Below are 22730 nucleotides of genomic sequence, written 5' to 3'. Positions count from 1 at the left end.
TATCAAGGAGGTGTCTGTTGGTTTAAAATATGCAGAAAACTGGTATTAAAATAAGAGACAGCATTATCTAGTGGGAGTGTTTTAGTGGAGCCCAGCTATAATGCTTCAGAATGTCAATGAAAATGTCTTTGATGATGTTGGCAATAGTTTAAATGTTTGCTCTTGGTGACTTTTTATGAAGTCTCTGATTACATAAGTTGAATGATAGTAACTATGTTTATCAGGGAGTATTACAGACTGTTTTACTTTTTCAGGGTAAGTGGATAGCATGCAAGAAAGGGCACTGTCTTTTCCAGAGGTTTTATCAAATCTTGTTGAACATTTAATTACTTGCGTTAAATCAAATAGATTGATATTTAAGTGGGATGTGCTACTGTCTTGATCAGACAAGTCTATGTTGAGGTAACTGAAAAGTGTTTCCTGCTCCACATTGCTAGTTTTCCATTTAAGTATATTTTCAGTGGTATTAATATTGTTTGTATTTAGAGATATGTACATACATTTATTGTGCATGTTGCCTTATTTGAGTTTAATTTAAGTGGGTTGTTATTAATTCTTCCAAGTAAAATTTGAATGGTTAGACAGGATGTATTGCTATTTATAAGGTGTTAAGGAACACAATAGCTACCCCTCCAGCATGCTAAGTAGTTTGTCCATTTCTTATTATATTATATCCTGGTGAGAGTACTTTTTTCATCTTTGATGGATAATTTTAACCAGATGTCATTGGGTATAACTATGTGAGGGCCACAGGTTTGAATCCAAGTGAAAAGTTTACTAGTTTTATTTCAGATGCTTTAAGCATTTATGTTATATTATCTTAAGGCCTGAGTAAGTTGATTTGTTAGGATTTTTTTTATTGTGTAATAAACGGAATTGGATATATTATTTAGATGATTATTTGGATATGTATTGTTGGTTGTGTTTGGATAGATGGGGTTTTGCCCTTATTAATGATGGTTAGCCCTGGATTTGGATGTATCTTACCACATACAGTAAGTGTTGATGCACTAAGTTTTGAGAAATAGGAAGCTAAAATAATCTTCCTGGTTTTTGTTTTAAAGGAATAATCACTGCATTTTTTTACAGTTCTTGAATACAAGTTGAAGAGACCTAATAGAGATGAAATGAGTTAAGTGACTCTCCATATGCTTGTCCATTGCTTTCTAATATTTTAATCCAAAGAATAAAAGGTCTTAGTATGTTTTGCTATGTCATCTTCATCAGAGTAAGAAGCTGTCTAATCACCTCTGTAGTAATACAATTTAAGTACCATTTGATCCTTATAGAGGTTCAGGAAATATTTCCCAAGGTTTTCAAGTAGTTTACGCAGTCTTTGCATTTAAAGCTGAATGCAAGCAATAAGTAACTTCACAATGGCTTTGAGAAAGCATGAACAGCACCATTATTCTTTATATGAAGTAACCCAGATAAATAAACACAAAACACAATCATTTCTGACATTTGCTTTTATTGAATGTTTGCTGACTAGATTTCACAGTGGAATAGAACAGTGCTTTCTGCTCTGAACCCCAAGATATAATACACATGGAAAAGTGGGATAATGCAGTTTCATGCAATACAGTTAGACTTAATAGGATTAGCCTGCTATAACTACTGCTAAGCAGAACAAAAATAAGGAAGACTAGAGGAGTTAAACACTTAATTGCAAAGCAAATGAATGAGCTGCATTGAGTCACCTTGACCAATGTTCTATCATGGTTAACAAATAAAATAACATAAAAAAGCATGATGTTAAAAAAGAAAGAAGTTGCAAATAGATAAGGGTAGAAATTGGCTAGGCTTTTAAGTGCCCTAAGGCCATTAGCGTAGTAACTTCCTATGATCCTATGATACTATGATACTATGATATCTAAGTAAATGTGACTAATAGTATGGAAAGAGGAGCTGATGCAAAAAAGGCTAAACGATTCTGGGAAAGCGATAGACGAAAGAATTTATGAATGGTGAAAATCCACTCCGATGTTAATCACACAAAGACAGAGGTAAGACAAAATAATATTAGGGAATTCAGATAATTTCAAAATAGTATGTAAAAAATATAAGGGTCAGGATTAATAGAATCAAAAAAAAAAAAACACTACATGAAATCATGAACGACTATGTTATGTATACAATATAATGCAGCAAAGAATACTGGTTCTTAGATGCCTGACAAAATGTATAGACATTTATGTTTGGATATATTATATTGTCATTTAATGTTTCCAGGATACTATCTTCAGGCAAACAAGAACAATGGTGTTAAAATCTTTCTTTGCAAACCTCATTAAGCTTCATTACATATTAAACAAAAATCAATTAATTGGATGGAGTGCAGACATGTGATAGTATCTTAAGCTAATATAAGAATGATGTCTACAGTGTTTATCATGTAGGAGTCAGTGAATGAAACAGATCTGATATATATTCTATTCTTATCTGAAAACATTTTCTTTTCATATTACTAGTAAAGTGATTTAACTTTAACCATTTATAAAACCATTCATAAATCTAGTAATCCAGTGGCATAATGTATCTGTGAAACAAGAGCCTTTCTATGCAGGGATGCTGCAAGAATTAATTCTTTAGACCTGCCATTTTTATGAAGGCTTTTAAAAAACATCTGATTTCTTTTGTTATTTTTATGCCGCAATATTTAAAATGAAGAACACTTCATTTGTATATAAAAGTATATATATAAAACAAGACTTAGAAATGAATATCACACTACACAATCCTGTTCTCTGCATGTCTGTACAGTTTGTTATACCTGAGCAATTCAGAAATTGCTGTATTGCGACAGAGATATACAGGTGACAGTCTGTATTGGGTCTATATTACATCACCAAAATGCAATTCCAGTGAACACCTATGCATCGACACCTAATCAGGAAAGCAATTCACTGAGTGTAATAAGGGCAAAGACATAGCTGACCAACAACAGAACTTTGCCCTTTTCTCCACTGTAGTGTGATCTCAGAGTTGGAATATATAGTTGAGTGTGTGTGTGTGTGTGTGTGTGTGTGTGTGTGTGTGTGTGTGTGTGTGTGTGTGTGTGTGTTTGGGGGGCGGTGAAGTCCCCCACTTAAATGGGTTTGAGTCCACGTAAATGTTGGTATGTTGTGCTGCGGGCAAGTATTTCCTTGCCCTTTTTGAATTTAGTGAATCACTTCGCTGATTAGGTGTTGATGTAGAGGTGTTCGCCGGAACTGCATTTCGGCGATGTAATATCGACCCTCTGTATCATGATAGCTATCTTCCTGCTGAAGACAGCACACAAATGTGACAGTAAAAGGGTGAAGCTAATAAGAATTAGCCATATGCTTCTACCCAGAAATGTTGTTGGCACCACAACAACACTGAGGGGTGATTCAAAAAATAGATCTACGATGCTACTGAGTCAGTGAAGGGGTAAAAAGTGCAAAATGTCTTTTGATGACATATACCCATTCACTTCTATGTCAAGAACAGGATGATAGCTCTACAGAAGGTAAGTATATTGAAGCCATGTGTGTGTGTGTGTGTGTGTGTGTGTGTGTGTGTGTGTGTGTGTGTGTGTGTGTTTGCTAGCAGTTTCCTGTCTAACTGCATTGCATTAATTGATAGGGGAAGAATAATCTATTTCAGTATAATCGTGTTAGCATTTGATTCAGAGACATGGTCAAAAAGTTCATTAGCCTTTCAGATATGTAAATTTTATGAAGGCAATACTAACACTAACATTTTTGTTCTGGAAAATGATCTTATCGATTACTGAAAACAGAAAATACAATAATAAGGAACTATTTTAGATGGAAGTACACTTTATCTTATTCCTAAATTGAATACTTTGAACCATAAGGAGGAGAGTCAACAATGAACCAGATATCAAGCTTTTGACTGGTTATTTCATCCTAAATGCTCTTAGCAGATATCCAATGTCTTTGTATTTCAAACTAACAAAATGCTTTTTATCAAGCTTTTGTTGAGTCCTCTGAAAGCAGTTTGCTGAAGTGCTGATCACGAAAAATACATTTTTTATTTCTACAGCTTTGTGATTATGTATAATTTGTTGTGGTTTTGCGATTGTAGTTTGTTAGCCTGACACTGCTGAATGGCTATATAGGGCAACTGGTGTTTACTGTTCATACATGGTTGTATCTCTGAATCTGTTTGACAACTTTTATTAAAATGATCTGAGAAAAAGTATACAAATTCAGTTATAAACTGTACTGTGACATACTTTCAGGTGTAAAGCTAATAGGTCAGTTGCAATTTCAATTTTCAGAGCCAGTTCACAATTCCTGGTAATAATTTTTCAATCTAAACATTCCAAATGCACAGGAATGTCAGTTTTTGAGATACACAACTATTCCTTGCAGATATGTATTTATTTATTGCCATTTGTTTACCAGGATAGTCCAGCTGGGTCAAAAAGAGCCCAATTTAAGTGGAGGCTCAGGGAAGAAAGCTCCAAAACATACAGTTACAAGTTGTTGTTGTCTTTTCCCGGTTAAGGGTTGCCACAGTGGAACTCCGGTCCGCTAATCATTGGCAGTAGATTTTCACGAATGCCGAGGTGCCAGCACAACGTTCTACCTTCAACGAAGGCATGCCCATTTATGCATGTCTTTTGAACTCCCACCCAACTGCAGGGAGGACATGCAGACTCCACACAGAAAGCACTCCCCGCACTCCGGCCGAGAATCGAATGGGAGAACCTCTTGCTGTGAGGCAACAACGCTACCGCTGCACTACCACGGATATTAATAAAACATACAGCTACCATCTGTTGTTTATTATTTGTTTCCCTTTTATTGTATTACTTGTAACTCATCTCTGCTTTAATTCACTTTGTATTTTAAATTGTATTCTATTACCTGTAGCTGTAAAACATACAGCTACAAGTAATAGAATAAAATGTATAATGCAAAGTGAATTAAAGCAGAGATGAGTTACAAGTAATACAATAAAAAGGAAACAAATAATAAACAACAGGCTGGGCATTTTTAGATATTCTGCAAAATAGTAGATACCTGGAAGAAATCCATGAAGTTACAGAAAAAGAAACACACACAAACATATTTTCATATATTATGTTGTTTAGTACAGAGAGACCACTACGGAAAGAGTATCTTTGTGTGGTAATTGCTCTAAGAAGAAATGAAAAACATAATAAATGAGAGGATATTGCCTGTATACAGGAAGGAGAGGACAGGATTTACAGAGGGAAGGCTAAGGTTAGCTAGTACATAGAAAGGATGAGTGAGTGCTGAGATTACACCAAGTGAGAAGTAGGTTAATGCAGGCTAGCAGAGGTGAAAGAGGAAATAGTAGCAGAACTATAGGTAGGTGTGTGTGTGTGTGTGTGTGTGTGTCTGTGTGTGTGCGTGTGTGTGTGTGTGTGTGTGTGTGTGTGTGTATATACATATATATATATATATATATATATTATTTGAATATATTGAGTACTTGCTCCCTGGAGAGATGGCATTAAGCACTGGTTTGTTTTGAACAATAGCTGAAGAAAATTTGTAAGCTATGAATTTCTGATCTACCTCTAATAATAAAATGATAATATTAATGGACATATAATGAGTTCTGCCTTACGTTCTTTCACAAATTCCACTAAATAAGTTTTGCCTTCTTTTATACACAGAATGTCCCTTTAGATTACTCCCGTCTGATGCGGCACACCTCCATTAATTTTAAGGATGTCATATCAATTGTCTGCATGTAAAAGCTGTGGCAATTTTTAGGGGAGAATGGGATAGTATTTATTACTTTCAAAAAACAGATTCATCTTGTCCCATGTGCACTGTATGAAATAGACCTATGATGTGTTATTGTGACCAGGTTTGTAAGATTAAGCCTGCAGTAATGCAATATACTTTGATCATTTTGACTGTCAAGGTTGCAAAACATTGGTTTTCAAGAGAATGACCACCATACCTCATGCTGACATTTTCTACTTCACATATACATATCAGATTTTTTTTCTGAAGAAAGTGATTAACTGAATTATTCAGATTATAAAATATGTATAATCCATCTGTCAATACTTTTTCTATTATTCATATTTGCTTTTAGTATTAGGTGCCTTGATTTGGTGTTAGTTCTCAGAGCTGTAAATTCCAGTCATAGGCTTTCAAACAGAAACAGGTAAGCTAGTTCACAGGCAGATGTAATGTCTTAGGAACTATAAGACCAACATATGACAGCTAATAAAGCCTTTCTGAATAATTTAATTTTTCCATCCTATGCAATTTCTATAGCTACAAAACTTCAAATTCTTTTAAGTGCCATGATTGAAGGTGCAAACTACAGCACTGTATTAAAATTGGTCTAATCAGTTGATTATGAACTGGCAAAATGAGCTTCCTGTAGTAACAAGATGTGACATATAGAATTAGATGCATTACAGAGTTTACACTTTTTTGACTTTGCTAGATACACACTGGTTAGCGTTTAAATTGTTGTCTATTATTGCCTCCAGATTTTTAATAATGATACTATTTTAATTAATGGATCATTCATCAGTAAATAAAATCAAGGAAAACTCAGTTTATCAAGACATCATGAAATATATGAAAAGGATCACCATAAATATTTAAACTTCCAACACCATGGCTCTTGAATTCATAAAAACACACCGGTATTTAAATATTCTTTATAGTCAATCAATAATATTCCACAATCAATAAACAGATTAACTACAGAAGAAATACTTTATAATAATGTTCACACACACACACACACACACACACACACACACACACACACACACACACATACTGCCACTTCTAATCCAGATTCAGGGCCCCCTTCACTACCTTATTTTCATGCTAACTCTTAGTCTATCCCTGACCCGGTCCATAACTCTACACATTACGTAGCTAAAAAACATTTCCTTAACAGTACCATTACCAAGACAACACTTGATCTTAGTTCTAGCTGGAGATTTTGATTTATGGCATTTTAGCTGGATAAAATTTATCAAAGTTTTGTGATTCATTGCGGTGGTGATGCTGCGGTTGCGTTGTCACCTCACAGTAAGATGTTGTTCTGTTCGATTCTCAGCTAAAGGGTCTTCTGTGTGGAGACATGCGTGAATGAGCGTACCTTTGTTGAAGGTTGTGCGTCAGGGCTGGCAACTCGGTACGTAAAAATCTACTGCCAATCATTAGCGGACTGGAGTTCTGCTGTGGTGACCCCTAACTGGTAAAAGCCGAAAGATTCAACAATATTAGTGGCATTTTAATATATTTTTTTCCTGATCATTTAAGGTTCAGTATTTTGAGAATTAGATATTTCATGACATAATTTTATATAGATCTCTCTCTCTCTCTCTCTTTATATATATATATATATATATATATATATATATATATATATATATATATATATGTGTGTGTGTGTGTGTGTGTGTGTGTGTGTGTATGTGTGTGTGTAAGTATATACAGAGATAGAGAAATAGATATAGATATAGAGATAGATTTAGTGTCTACTTAAGTAGACCAAATTTTCAGTTACTCAAATTCCTTTTGATCAAGATGACAATACTGAAGTGTAAACCGGAAGTACACACTACCAAACTTTTTCACTGGGTTACATAACACTTGGCCAGCATGGTCAAATTTGCCCTTTTCCCCACTTTAGTATGATCCTACAGTTGGTATATTTAGTTGTGGGGTGCGTTTAACATAGAGCAGGGTATGTTTAGGTTTCTTGTTGGCCGAGTGTTACATTTCCTAATGAAAAAATTTGGTGGTATGTATTTTTGGTTTACAGACACTTAGGTACTGTCGATCGAAAGAAATTAAAGTAAGTGAATATATAGATATAGCTATAGATATAGATGTGTGTGTGTGTGTGAGTGTGTGTGTGTGTGTGTGTGTGTGTGTGTGTGTGTGTGTGTGTGTGTGTGTGTGTGCGCGCGTATGTGTAATCTGTTGAGCTAGCTGTCTGCATGTATGTATGTGATTGTGTATAAGGAAAAATGCAAATCAAAGAAAAACAATAAATAGAGAGAGAGAGAGAGACACACACACACACACACACACTAGCAAACATGGTTAACAATAATGTGCAACTGTTATCTATGCAGTGGTAATAAATACAACACATCTGGAAGCTCAAAGAATAGTATTGCAGGTAGTGAGTCACAAAATGTAGGATGATAGGCTGACTAAACAGTCTCCGTATGTATTTGTTATGAGAACAGTGCATGCAGTTCAGGGAATGACCACAGGGGCCATATAAGCTGGACTGAAACACCTGTAGTGCCATATCATCTGTCAAAGGGAGCTACAAGAAGTTGGCAAACCTGGCCTAACAGACAGTGTCCTGCTTCACAACATATTGATGACGCCATATGGAGACAGCCACAGATGGCAAAGATTGACATATCACAGGCTACACCCAATGGGGGTTAGTCATGTAGTATGAGTTATGCCAGGCACCATTAAATGATTCACTATTGCCTTTCTGAGGGTACTTCAACCAACATGCACTGCATATTTATTTCAGGAGGTAAATAACAACACAATGTATGAGTTACACTGTTAGCAAATTTCACAATAGGTGGACATGCAGGTATATAAAATATGAGCAGCTATGCAGTCACCAGTACATACATATCACCTACAACTGGAGATCTTTTCCAGATACCTTCAACAGATCACTTTATTCTACTAAATCATACCAGGAAATGACAGTCATAATAGAAAAGGAAACTTTACCTGAATCAAATGCATGCTTGTGATCGAGCTGTTAAAACTAAACATAAGTAGTACTTCCTGTATAACTCTGTGGCACTTTCCTGAACCTTCTCTTCCCATTGCCAAACACTGTTTCTGCAATGCCCCTTCCTGTGGGGGTAGTGATGCCTTCAATACACACCATGACATCACTCACTGACTCAGTAAGGCATTCCCATGCATCCAGCTTATATTGGCGATCCTCTTAAAAGGTTCACAGAAGGAGTTCTTAGTGGTCTGTATACAGGAAATGAAGAAAGATTTTTGACTTTTTCCTGCACCAGGTGGTATCCCTTCCACAACCAGTATTCTTAGAATCAGCTGTCTTTTTACAGTTGAGAGTCTTGTGGAAGGCAGAAATAGATTGATGAACACATATGTTGCAGGCATCACGTGATGCACATCAATGGAAAGCAGGGCAACAAGACTGTGTGCAATGCAGCCAAACTGTGGCACACTGAAGAATAGCATGCTGGAGTGGTGCTGGGGTCAGAACATAGGTTAACAGGGTTCATAGGTTAATACTAGGCTATCAGTCTGCAGAATAAAAACAAGCCTAGCCAATAATCAGAGGTGAGAATCAAACTCTGTAACATGTATCTGTTTGGTAAAGACCGTAACCACTACATCAACCCACACAAAGTTAAGTTTGCAGACTTGACCATTACTTCAGCACCCCAAGGAAATCCTAGAACAATCTTTAAAGGAAATAGATGAGCTGAGTTGGAATATAGACACAGTAAATGGCAGCATTTTGCTGGAGTAAAATGATTCTGCAAATGTTTAATATGCATTAAAATGTAAGATGAAATTCATGAAATGTGAGTAGACATTACACAGGGATTCATGTATAAAATATTGAATCAGCTGATGTGGCATTCAAGTCATGTGATGTTTCAAAAAATATATGTAATAGTAAGTTTTAGGTAGTAAATCAGTCTGATGAAGTGTTCTTTGAAGGCTGAAAGTGCAAACCAAGTTTTATAACAAAGTATTTTTTTTTTTACGGAAATGCTCAGTTCTTTAGTTTCCTCATCATGTACGTTATTGATTTTAATAAAGTTCATTGTATCAAATACAGCTGAAAGAGGTTGTTAGATTCTTAGATTTTTTTTATCATTTTCTCAGTTCAGATAAACATCCAGTGTAGAGGAAGGAGAAATAATCTTGTTGGAAGATGTTTTGATTTAGAGTAATGGTTAGAAGAGCCCAGTGAAGTGGGAATGGTAATTTCTTATAATGCAACACAGTCAAACAGTACTATGACATCACATCAGGGATCTCCTGAGAGATGTATTATTTTTGTGGCATCTCATAGCACCACAAAAGCTGTTAGAACAAGCAGAACACAATCTTGTAAACAAATCGGTTGCTGTTCCTGAAGGAGTGACAGTGATTATGCTCCACCATTATTTCTTAATTAAAGATTTAGAGGCAGTCCTCACAAACATAAGATGGCTACAATAGGATGTTATGTTCTACAACTATCGTTTAAGTACAAATGTGCTCCAAGAGGTTCAATGGTTAACAAGATGCTCACTGGAAACAATTTCATTATAGGAGTTTTAGATGTTTTGGGTTTGAATAATCAAATGTCAGATAACCTGGACTTGAATATTCATAGCAGATGCATAAAATCTATATTTCCCTGTGGGAAGAGTGATGTTTTTACTTTAGCGAGTAATTATTTCTCACACTTTTGCATTTTGTTGGGAATTTACAGCTCCTCAATGAAATATGAAAATACTTATTGACCCATATATGTATATATATATATATATATATATATATATATATATATATATATATATTACACATAAAGCATACCTTACTAAATTCCGATACTAAATATACGTCCATGTGTAGCTTCTTGTGTATTTACTAACATGTATTATATGTAATGTATGTATGCTTCGGTTTTAGACTGTATGTATGTATTTGCTAATTTATTTTTATACCTAAGTCATGACTGAAATGCATCACATGACCACTTCACTTACCTGGTAAAATAAAAAAAAAATAAAATGAAATATATTTCTAATGTGATATATAATGGCCAAATAGGGAAACCATTGTATTTATGAAAGATGTACATGTTTGCATATATATGTGTATGTGTACGCACGCATGTGTTTGAAATGGTATATCATCAGACCTCTCATTTGCTGCTACTTTGCAGGAATGTTCCTATTTTCAGGCCTAATTTACCATTGCTCATATTGTACCTATCTTTTGAGATATGTCCCCATTTTCAGGCTTGATTTACTCCTTCAAGTAATTTTCTGAAACCCCACTTTATTTGTGTGATTTTTAAGTTGTCCAGTACTTAGAAATCCATACTACTTGACCAAATGACCAACATACTAGTGACTCCAATAGTTTAAAGAAAAATAACTCACATCTTACAGCTCCCTTTTTAAGAAGCAAAAATAAGTGACTTGATGTAATAGAATTTTGCAATACTCTTCGTTAACATATGCAAATTTTACACTGAAACTTTGATCATGCAAATACATTTTCAATTATTTTTATCACTTAGATTCCTTAAATATATGTTTTAGTAGTATTCCAGATTCCTACTGGAAGAGGGAAGACTTATGCACTATTTGGTGTTCATATTTTATGCTAATTAGATGTCCAGACTTTTTGCTCAATGTACATAATTTTAAGGACCTTTGCACCATTTTCAATATCTACAAGTTAAGGGGTATGTTTGGCAGTGAAAAGCATAAGGCCCTGATAATAATTGTTTAAACTCAGTGGCATATATACAGTTGTGGTCAAGGAAATATATCAACAGTGCCTACTTAGGTGTACAAATGGTGACCTTCATCCAAACTAAAACCATTTCCTTAAAAGAAGGCAAGGTGATGCTACATCAGTACTGTTATGTAAAGTTGTGTGTTGGCTAGTATGCTTTAATTATGTCCTTCATTAAGACATTGGGCTGGATTCATGAAGGCTTGCATGGAGTCTAAGAGTAGTGTAAGACTCCATGCAGCCTTCGCGATCCAGGAACAGCCCAAAGTCCGTGTAAGAGACAAGCTAAAACGGCTCTTACACGGAGTGGGCGTGGATAAGCTAATCACCTCACTTGCAGCCGAATAGCATGCAAATGAGGATGATTAGCGATCCAGGAAGCCCAGAAGAGCCTGTGTAAGAGCCGTTTTAGCTGCAGAAATGTACTCAGTTGACAACTGAGTACGTTTCTGCAAAAACTGCAATGGAGCCATGTCAGCTCCAAATAAAGGGTGCATATGTGTCAGACAGCATGCCAATGGCCAAATATGTGGCCATTGGCAAGGTAACCTGATGCAAATATCTTAAAAATATATATATTTTACCCCGCGCAGCCCCGTGCAAACGGGCTGCGCTGTATAAAACATAAAAACGAAGGTTATAAACCCACAAATGTGGGTTTTATGCAATACATGGAATGTCAATGCAGGGACCAGCAGACCAAAACCAACATGGCCACCGTGTAGTGGTCGCTAAGGGGGGAAGCTGAGTCTAAGAGATGTAACTAAGCATTAGTAGGCAATCTGATGCAAATGAGTGTTAGGATACTGAATTCCACTGTCACATAGCAAATGAGCATAGTCTGAGTAGTGTAAGAGTTACAGAAGGGGGAGGAACAGAGTAGGAGATAGGTGACATCACAGGGGGGAATGGTAGAAAGAAATGCAGTTCATTGGAGGTCAGAGTTACATGACAGATGTCAGACAGATATCATGGAAAGAGGTGTGCCACTAAATAAGCATGAGAAAGTCAAGAAATGGAAGGTGTACACTGTTGCCTACACCAAAGTTTCTTGCTGGGCGTGCATGCGCACGTGTGCGTGCCATGAAGCGCGAGTAAGGCAGTGTGCGCGCGTGTAAGGCAGACTGAGCATGTGGGAGCGTGTTGGGAGATGTTTAACATTGTTTGCGCGGGTGTTCACACGTTTTAATCCGAATAAGCAGATTCTGAACCGTGTAAGCATGTGTGCACGCATGTAAGCCACTATGAGCGTGTTTCTGCTGGTTTGCACATGGCTCCTCCCTGAGGAAACAGAGAGGAAAAAGGAAGCAACAGATTTAGTAGGAAGCTAGCAGGGAATACTGCTGGAGCTAGCAGGTGAAAACAATTAGAAGCAGGCAATTACACAGGCAGAATAGTAGCCCAGCCCAGCACTTAAAACTCTGCAAACAGCAGTGCAGGATGTTTCTCTCAAGAGACACTGCAAGACAGGAGTTAAGTTATTAGAAGTGAAAACTGAAAAAGCTGAACTCAGAGCAGAAATGTTAGGGGCTGCCATAGCTGTCATAATGAGACATAGGCGACTTGCTGAGGGCGGTGACAATGCAGATGGTGCCAGACAACCCACAGTGAGGAGACGGAGAAGAGTGTACAGGCCCAGGGTCACCTACCACGGGTTACATGAGCTGGAGATAGTAGAGTGCTATAGAGTGGACAGAGACCTCCTGCAGCAAATAGTGGAGCTGTGCAGGCCACGCCTCACACACAGAACCAACAGAGGGGAACCCATCCCAGTGGAAACCAAGGTATGTGTTGGCCTAAGAATACTAGCAACAGGTACCTTCCAGAGACCAACTGGTGATATGATGGGGATATCACAGGCATCAGCCTCCAGGGTACTGCACCAGTTCCTGGATGCCATGTCAGCACATGTCGGTGATCATGTATATTTCCCCAATGTCCATGAGGTATTGGCCAGCAATATGCATCTCTTCCAGCAAATAGCGGAATACCCTGAGGTAGTGGGTGCAATAGACTGCACGCACATACACATCAAAGCACCAGCCGGTGAGCGGGGTAGGGCATACATCAACCGCAAGGGCTTCCCCTCCATCAACTGCCAGGTCGTGTGTGATGCCCAGGGCATAATAATGAATGTGTGTGCTGGCTGTCCTGGGAGCTACCATGATTCCCACATCTGGCATTTGACGCAGCTGTACCAGACATTTGCCAATGGGGACATCCCGCACGGACACCTAGTGGGGGATGCAGGTTATGCACTGGAGCCGTGGCTGATGACACCCATCAGAAACGCACACACACCTGAACAGGACCGCCATAATGAGGCAAACGCACAAACACGTAATGTAATAGAGCGTGTGTTTGGGCTGCTCAAGTCACAGTTCCGGTGTCTGGACACATTTGATGGAGCCTTGCAGTACACACCAACTACATGTACCCAAATTGTCATGGTATGTGCTATGCTACATAATATGATCTTGCGAAAACAGCTGCAGCAGGACCAGCATAGGGCCGGGCCAAACAGCCCCCCACCATTGCCAAGGCCATCACAGGCAGAGCGTGACTCGGAGGAGGAACAACCTGAGCCTGCCCCAGTAGGCAGAAGGAGGCATGCCCAGTATGCCCTGGCCTTGGCAAAGAGGCAACGCATAGCACATACACTGGCTCAGTAGGAACCCTGGGAATGATACCCCTCTCTGACTCACTCATATAGTAACAGGGATGCCTAACATGACACAACCTGCTCTCAAACATGTACAGGGAAGTGTAATATGCGCATCCGACAGAGGCATCCCTGCAGCACCACCTGAGGCATGAATGCCATGTGTTAAGTAATGTAACACCGTGTACTATATGCACACCTGAGGACCCTGACTAACATCCTACCCTCACCAAGCATCATGCCACAATATGACAATGAGTTGATCAAGTGCAATAATTGACTGAAGTATTGCAGTTAGTCAAAGGGGATCCAATGTGTGCCAGTCTGGGATGACATGCTGAGCATGACATGATGCTCCACCTGCTAGGACTGGCATGCACCTATCAGTGCAGGCCGTATGGATACTGGCAAAGGCTGTTGTTACCCACAGTGTGCCCTGAACAGGTAAGGCTCAAAACACAAACCTATCTCCATAGGTATCAGAAGGGATAAGAATAAGATAAGGGATAAGTCGAAACAGCAAGATGCATGCAGTCTAAACTCACCCAGTATGGAGAATGTTGATATCTGTGCTGTAACAGAAAACTGAGTCAAGGCTCACAACAGCACACTAACACTACCAGGTTACACCTCATACTGTGCTGTACAGCCTCAAAACATGGAACAAGCTACAAAAGGAGGGTGACTAGCAAGAATTGTCAAGGATAACCACACCCTCATGTTGGTACCACAACAAAAAGCAGCATGGACTAGCCATGGTCAAGTAACAGTGGCTAAAACTGCCCCCCAGTTTATTACCTGCTACAGACTACTGTCCCAACACCAGGAACTGCACCTGGCCTATGCTGGAATACATGAATATATCAAGTCCTCCAAACCACATTATATTGGGTGACTGAAAATACCCAGACATAGACTGGGAGCATTATACTAGCTCCAACAGTGTAGGACAAAAGTTCATAGAATCCATAAACCAAAAGGCCCAGGAACAACGTACCACTCCCACAAGAGGGGTAAGCATACTGGATGTGATAATCAGCAACATGGGTACTGGATGGCAAGATGAGAAGTGTATTGCTCACTGGTAAAACCAGACCATAGAGTAATCACACTGGATATACAAATCCTGACCACAGTCCCTGGCCAGAAAACCACAGTGGAAAACATGTGTAAAGCAATATTTGCACTCCTCCAAACTGATATGGAATCCATTAAAGGTCCTGTGCAGGTGCAAAATATGGGCCACACCTCAGAACCTGTAATACAGCCATTCCATGAACACTGCCAGGAATGCTTGGATTATGCAATCCTAAATTAAAACAAGACACAATGCCATACACGCAGGCATCTGGCATGGTGGACACCAGCCATAACCAAACCATGCAAGAGAATGAGGAAGCTACTACATGATAGAACAAACATAAACAATGAAGTAATCACTGATCAGTAGTATGGCAATAAAATATGTCCACACATACAATCTACTAAGGCCAGCCACAACGAGTTGAATCTGTGAATCCTGAGGCAATGTTACACCTGCCCCAAGTACACAGACAACCCTCAACTCCACCCAAGAAATACAAGTATATGTGAGAGATGCAACCATCTATCCAAACTGGAGGCTGAGCTCCCTCAACTCAGTACTCCCAAAACTAGTCAGGAGGAGAAGTTAACCACACACACCACAAACACAGTCCCACATAGACCTATCACAACTGCAAACCAAACACATAAACACAGAAAAACATTCCTGGAGGCACAAATTACAAACACAGCACACCAACAGAGGCCTCTAAAGCAGACACCCAATCAAACAACCTCCAAACATAGCACATGCAACACATAGTACACAAAGCTGGTGTGCCAAACAGTCACAGGCCAGAAGGAGAAACAACATGCCTGATACAGTTGTAATAGGTGACTCCATAGTCAGACACACTGCTGTCCCGCACACCAGACTGAACAAGGGAAAGGGTACAGTAAGCTGCCTGTAGGCTGCCACAATACGCCACATAACAGAAGTATGCAGGTCACTCCAAAGCAAGTAGAAATATGATGCAGTCATAGTCCATGCTGGTGTGAATGACCTGAGATGTACCTCCCTAGACTACATGAAAAGAGACATAGATGAGCTCTCTGATTATGTAGTCCAGGCCGGTATGACACTCACCATTTGCAGCATCCTACCCTTACCAAGAATAATGCCACAGTACAAACATGGAATGGTCAGTCATAGCAAGTGGCACACTTACTGGTGTCATTCCAAGGGGATTCAATGTCTGTCTGCTTGGGATGTCATGCTTGACAAGCCACGCAGCTGTTCTTGGGATGGCTTGCACCTGTTACCCCTGGGCGTCTGGATATTGGATAAGGCCTTTGCCACCTCCATAGAGCCTTTTGTAGGCAAGGCTGAAAAGACTGACCCACCACCCTAGAAAACATAAGTGGAAAGAAACATAAGGGTAATGCTGACCAATGCCAGATGTGTAAACCCCAATATGCATGCTCCCAAGGCCATCTCCAGTATGGAGAACATTGATGTCTGTGCAGTGACAGAAACCTGCTGCAAGCCTCCTGACAGCACACCAGCACTACCAGGTTATACCACATATCATGTGTCATGGCCCCAAAACCTGGAACAAAACATAAAAGGAGGGTGAGTATCCATATTCAGCACAGACACCCATACGTCCAGGTAACTGACAATGCACAAGGCATTGGAGTCCACCCATGTGCAACTAACTGTAGGCAAGACTGCTGTACAGTCTGTAGCATGCTACAGACCGCACTCTCACAAACAGGAACCCCACCCAGCCGTCTTGAAGACAGTGAACAGTATGAATGTCCCACCAAATACCAAACAAGGTACCACAAATTACCACATAGGTGGTAAACCATTATGTATGGAAGGAGTAACCAGGGACCTAGGGACACAAGTGGACAGTAAGCTGTTATGTGACACCCTCATTGCCAATGTGGCTAGGAAGACTGTCTACATTTGACACCGTATCAGGAAAGAATTCACATCTACGTCAACAGAGGTCATTGTGCCCCTATACTGTTCTCTTATCACACCCATAATCTAGTACAATGCCTCATATGGAATGTACCTTACCTGACACCTGCAGCAGTTAGAAAGACCTCAAAGGTACCTCACCAAGAGGATAAAGGGTCTCAAATATATGTCATATGCTGCCTGGCTGTAGACACCCCAGCTGAATGCAGTCACATACTGCCTACACAGAGGCATTGCATGCCTGTTGTAGAAGGCCATGCCCAACACAGGAGTAATGGACATGCTCCACCCCAGAAAACTCAAAGCCATCGGAGCTGTGAGAGTGAGAGATGTCAACCTCAACAAATAATGAAATAGGATGTGCTGGTGGGACAGATACATAATCCAGAGGCTCCCCACACCCTGGACCAGAATCCCACTCCATGTTAGGCAGAGCCCCTCACTGACACTCTTCAACAGGAATCTTGCCAAGTGGATGGATGATTGTAGAGTTACACTGGGGGTCTTCACTGTGTCATGTCCAGACAGAGGCACAGCAAAGCAAATCATAAATGGCCATAATATTCACATAGCAAGGGGTGGCAAAAGCCACACACACTCTGGCTAGGCTAACAAATGCCCTATGGTGGATAGCCTAGTCTGAACCTATGAACCTATGAAGATACAAATTGTACAGGACACTAAGGATAATCCCAAGGCTTTCACAACTGATGGTAGGAACCATGTTGGGAATTCACAGATATGCTCTGAATCACACAAATATCACAAACACACACACATATTGCCAACATACATCCTGACAGGTGCAGTGCAACCCCCCCTCCCCCGAATGCAGAATATCTATCCCAGCAGACTGCTGGCCCCCTGACATTGCAGATGCTGAGGTAACAGCCAGCATCTACAAAGCAAAACACACAGCAGCAATGGTATGAGATGGTGTCTTGGGCTTAGTGCAACATGGACTCCAAGATGAATGGAATGCCAAATCACACTACTGCTCAATGTCAGCCTTACCACAGAATATGTACCCAAAGAGCAGTGTACAACAACAGTGGTCCTTCTCAACAAAGGTGTTGCCTGAATGGATACTGAAAACTACTACCCCAGAATCCTGAAAAGCTCGGTCTGCACAGCTATGGAAAGGATCAGCATGTACCACAGACATAAAGATATTGGGGACCTACTGACACTGGACCCTACCCAGTGTGGCTTTCTTAAGTGCAGATCCTGCCCCTAAACATGTTTGACTCAATTGAAACAGTCATTAAGGTCATTGATGAGGGCAATGTGGTCCATACAGCGTAGCTGGACCTTGCAAAGGCTTCTATACAATACCCTACGTGTTCATTATAGATAAGCTCACCAGCTTAAATATAAACCCCTATGTCAGTAGAGGGGTTGCAAACCAGACCAAGGACCGAACAGACATGGTCAGACATGCTGCAGCCATGTCAGACTACAAACCAGATATAACTGGCATCCCACAAGGCTTGGTCCTGGGATCTCCTCGTCTGGTATATATGTCCCATAGGTACAGGCAAACATGGAAGGACTGTGTCGAACATGTTTGCAGAGGACTACAAACTGCTCACCACATATGATCCACCAGCTGACACAAGCATCCCACAAAAGGGCCACATAGAAACAGACAACTGGTGCCATAGCCATGTCAGCAAGCTAATTGCAGAAAAGTGTATAGTCAACCCTGTGGATATACAGTAAGTGCCCACCAATTACCACATAGGTGTTAACCCATTATGTAGTTAACATGTAATGAGAGACCTGGGGACACAAGGTGATAGATATCCTGCATTGGACAAACATGTGCTGTAGTGTTTACAGAAACATACCATATACCCACCTAATCATGAAGGTTGTCAGATCTAGATAAGGGGAGGTCATTGTGGCTCTGCAGTCATCCTTCATCAGCGGTACAATTGACTACAATAGCCCCTGTGGGATGTACCTCAGCAGACACCTCCATCAACCGTAAAGTCCCCAACAGTACCTCACCAGGAGTATCAAAGAGCTTGCACAGATGCCATGTGTTGCCTGTGTTGCTGGTATCAATAAACATGCTGCACCTTGTACAATCTGATTGGAAGTGAGCTATGCACATGAGAGACCTGAACCCCAGCACTGACTTACATAGGACAAGCTGTACTGCATGATCCATAACACAGAAGCCACCCCCACCCATGAGTGAACTCCCAGTACAGGCTACCCATAGAGTCACTTATCAATCTTCCTCAATAGGAATCTTGATGAGTGGATGGGAGATGGTAGCTTTATCCTGGGTATCACTGTCATGTCACAGGTAGACAGAGGCACAGTATACTAACCATGACATATGTCATGGCAAACTCCACTTACAATGTGTGTTGAAGGAAAAACACACTCTCCAACTAGCATTAGACATGGACTAGGGCACATCACTAGTGTTTTCAAATGTACACCTGTGTTGTGGAATACACTACCAATGTTGGACAAGCCTGGTTTAAGTAGTTCATATCTGAACAGAATGCAACATGGTCAGATGTACACAACTGGCCCCTAACCAGGCTGTTGTGCTCACTATCGAAATGTAAAGCAGTGATAGCACTAAAGCCCAGGATACTGTCCACCACAGTCAAAGTACTACCAGTACACTATACAGTACTACAGTGTTAGGTCAGTGTGAAAGGATGTTGACAACTGTATGCAAAGTATCCCATGCAAACACTGCAGGCACAGTATAATCCTGTTGTTTTCACACACAAAGCAGTTGTACAGTAACTACACAACATGACACACAACACACAACCATAAACGGGTGATATCTGTTGAAGTTCACACTCATCCACAAATGTGGTGGTCTGCAGAGTCCAACATATGGAATGCTCACACTGGGCATGCTCACACACTTTGATAAATGAGACATATGTCAGACAACATGCCATGGGAAGGCTGAACTGGGCATGCTCACACACTTAGGCCAAATCTCAGTGTAGCAGTTGGACACACATATCTGGTATTTTTACATGTTATTCCAGGAACCAACCACATTACAGCAGTCTGCCCAGTGCACACAGTTAAATGACTACAGAGACATACATGATATAGTGGATCCCTCCCATATGCAAACATCTTCCACAGATGCACAAGTTGCTCATACAAACAGGGAATGCTATGGCAATAAAGATGTGCAAACAGTCTATCGGCAACAAATAATGTGCATTTGACAATTAAACATATGGGTGTAGAGGTCAACACTAGGCTGTTTGCCCTAGGGAATGACAGCTTAGCCAGAGTGTGCTTGGTGTCTGCCTCCCCACAGGATGCACATTCCCCTTTCTAAACACCGATGATGTCAGCACCCTATAAGTACAGCAGGAGAAAAGAAACCTCCCACTAATTCGAATAGCGTGCTCCACTAATGCATCCGTTGCAAGTGTCATAACATAGTTAGGTAGGGGTTTGAATCCTGCAAATGCGCAGTGTGAGTGGGGTTGGTGTGTGTAAGTCTGTCGGAGAGAAATGTCCCTTTTGGCAACTGGAAAACACACTACAGGATGCACATTCCCCTTTCTAAACACCGATGATGTCAGCACTCTATAAGTAAAGCAGGAGAAGAACAACCTCCCAGTAATGGGAATAGCACGCTCTGCTAATGTGTCCATATCAAGAGTCAAAACATAGTTAGGTAGGGGTTTGAATCCTGCAAATGGCAAGTGTGTGTGTTTGTTTGAGGGGGGGTAATTGTGTGTGAGGGAAATGTCCCTTTTGGCAACTAGTTGAACAGACTACAGGATGCACATTTCCCTTTCTAAGCACTGATGATGTCAGCACCCTATAAGTACAGCAAGAGAAGGGAAACCTCTCAGTTATGCGAATAGCGCGCTCCGCTAAGGCGTCTGTTTCAAATGTCAAAATATAGTTAGGTAGGAATTTGAATCCTGCAAATGGCAAGTGTGTGTGTTTGGCTGAGGGGGGTAATTGTGTGTGAGGGAAATGTCCCTTTTGGCAACTAGGAGAACAGACTACAGGATGCACATTTCCCTTTCTAAACGCTGATGATGTCAGCACCCTATAAGTACAGCAAGAGAAAAAAACACCTCCCAGTAATGTGAATAGCGCACTCTGCTAATGTGTACGTCTCGAGTGTTATAACATAGTCAGATAGGGGTTTGAATCCTGCAAATGGCAAGTGTGTACTTTTGGCTGAGGGGGGTTAGTGTGTGTGAGGACAATGTCCCTTTTGGCAACTAGGTGAACAGACTACAGGATGCACATTTCCCTTTCTGAACACTGATGATGTCAGCACCCTATAAGTACAGCAAGAAAAGGAAAACCTTCCAGTAATGCAAATAGCACGCTCTGCAAATGCGTCCGTTTCAAGTGTCATAATATAGTTAGGTAGGAGTTTGAATCCTGCAAGTGTGTGTGTGTTTGGCTGCGGGGGGTTAGTATGTGTGTGAGGAAAATGTCCCTTTTGGCAACTAGGAGAGCAGACTACAGGATGCACATTTCCCTTTCTAAACGCTGATGATGTCAGCACCCTATAAGTACAGCAAGAGAAGGGAAACCTCCCAGTAATGCGAATAGCACACTCTGCTAATGTGTCCATTTTGAGTATCAAAACATAGATAGGGGTTTGAATCCAGCAAATGGCAAGTGTGTGTTTTTGGCTGAGGGGGGTTAGTGTGTGTGAGGACAATGTCCCTTTTGGCAACTAGGTGAACAGACTACAGGATGCACATTTCCCTTTCTAAACACTGTTCAGCTGAAGGCCATGGCTCTGGCACAAGTTGTCTGTTTCTATGATGCCCCTTTGGAAGATGCTTGTGTCGGCTGGAGAGTCGATTATGGTGGCCAGTTCGCAGTCATCTGCATATTTGGTCAGCCACAGTCCGTCCGTGTTGGCCTGTACCTCAAATAAATATATACCAAACAAGAGAGGTCCCAGGACTGAGCCTTGTGGGACACAACTCTTAACTGGTTTGGAGTCTGGCATGGCTCCAGCAATTCTAACCATGTGGGTTCTGTCCTTGAGCCACTGTGCAATCCATCTAGTGACATAGGGGCTTATATTTAAGCTGGTGAGCTTCTCTAGAATGCCCAAGTGGGGTATTGTTGTGAAGGCTTTTGCGAGGTCAAGGTAGGCTGTGTGAACCACCTTCCCCTCATCAATGGCCTTGGTGACTGTTTCAAAGTAATCAACCAGGTTAAACCTGGTAGTGCTGGTGTGCTCTCAGTAGCCCTGAACCAGGCATCTGTTACTGCACAGATATTGATGTTCTCCATGCCAAGGAGTGTTTTGGGTGCATGCATCTGGAGGTTTAGACTTCTGGCGTTGGGTAGCATTACTCTTAGTTTCTTATCCCTTGTGATACCTATGAAGGTGGGTTTGTCATTTGAGCCTTGCCTAACATAGGCACTATGGGGGTAGCAAGAGCCTTTGCCAATATCTGAAAGCCCAGGGGTGACAGGTGCAGGCCGTCCCTAGCGAAGCAGGTAGTTCAACAGAAGATGAATATGTGAAGGTGTAGTGCCTGTGATTAGTTAGCAGTAG

Source organism: Protopterus annectens, chromosome 2.part0 (genome assembly GCF_019279795.1).
Source record: "Protopterus annectens isolate FY-2018-M chromosome 2.part0, PAN1.0, whole genome shotgun sequence".
Classification (NCBI taxonomy): domain Eukaryota; kingdom Metazoa; phylum Chordata; order Ceratodontiformes; family Protopteridae; genus Protopterus; species Protopterus annectens.
Note: the sequence above shows the minus strand (reverse complement) of the source record.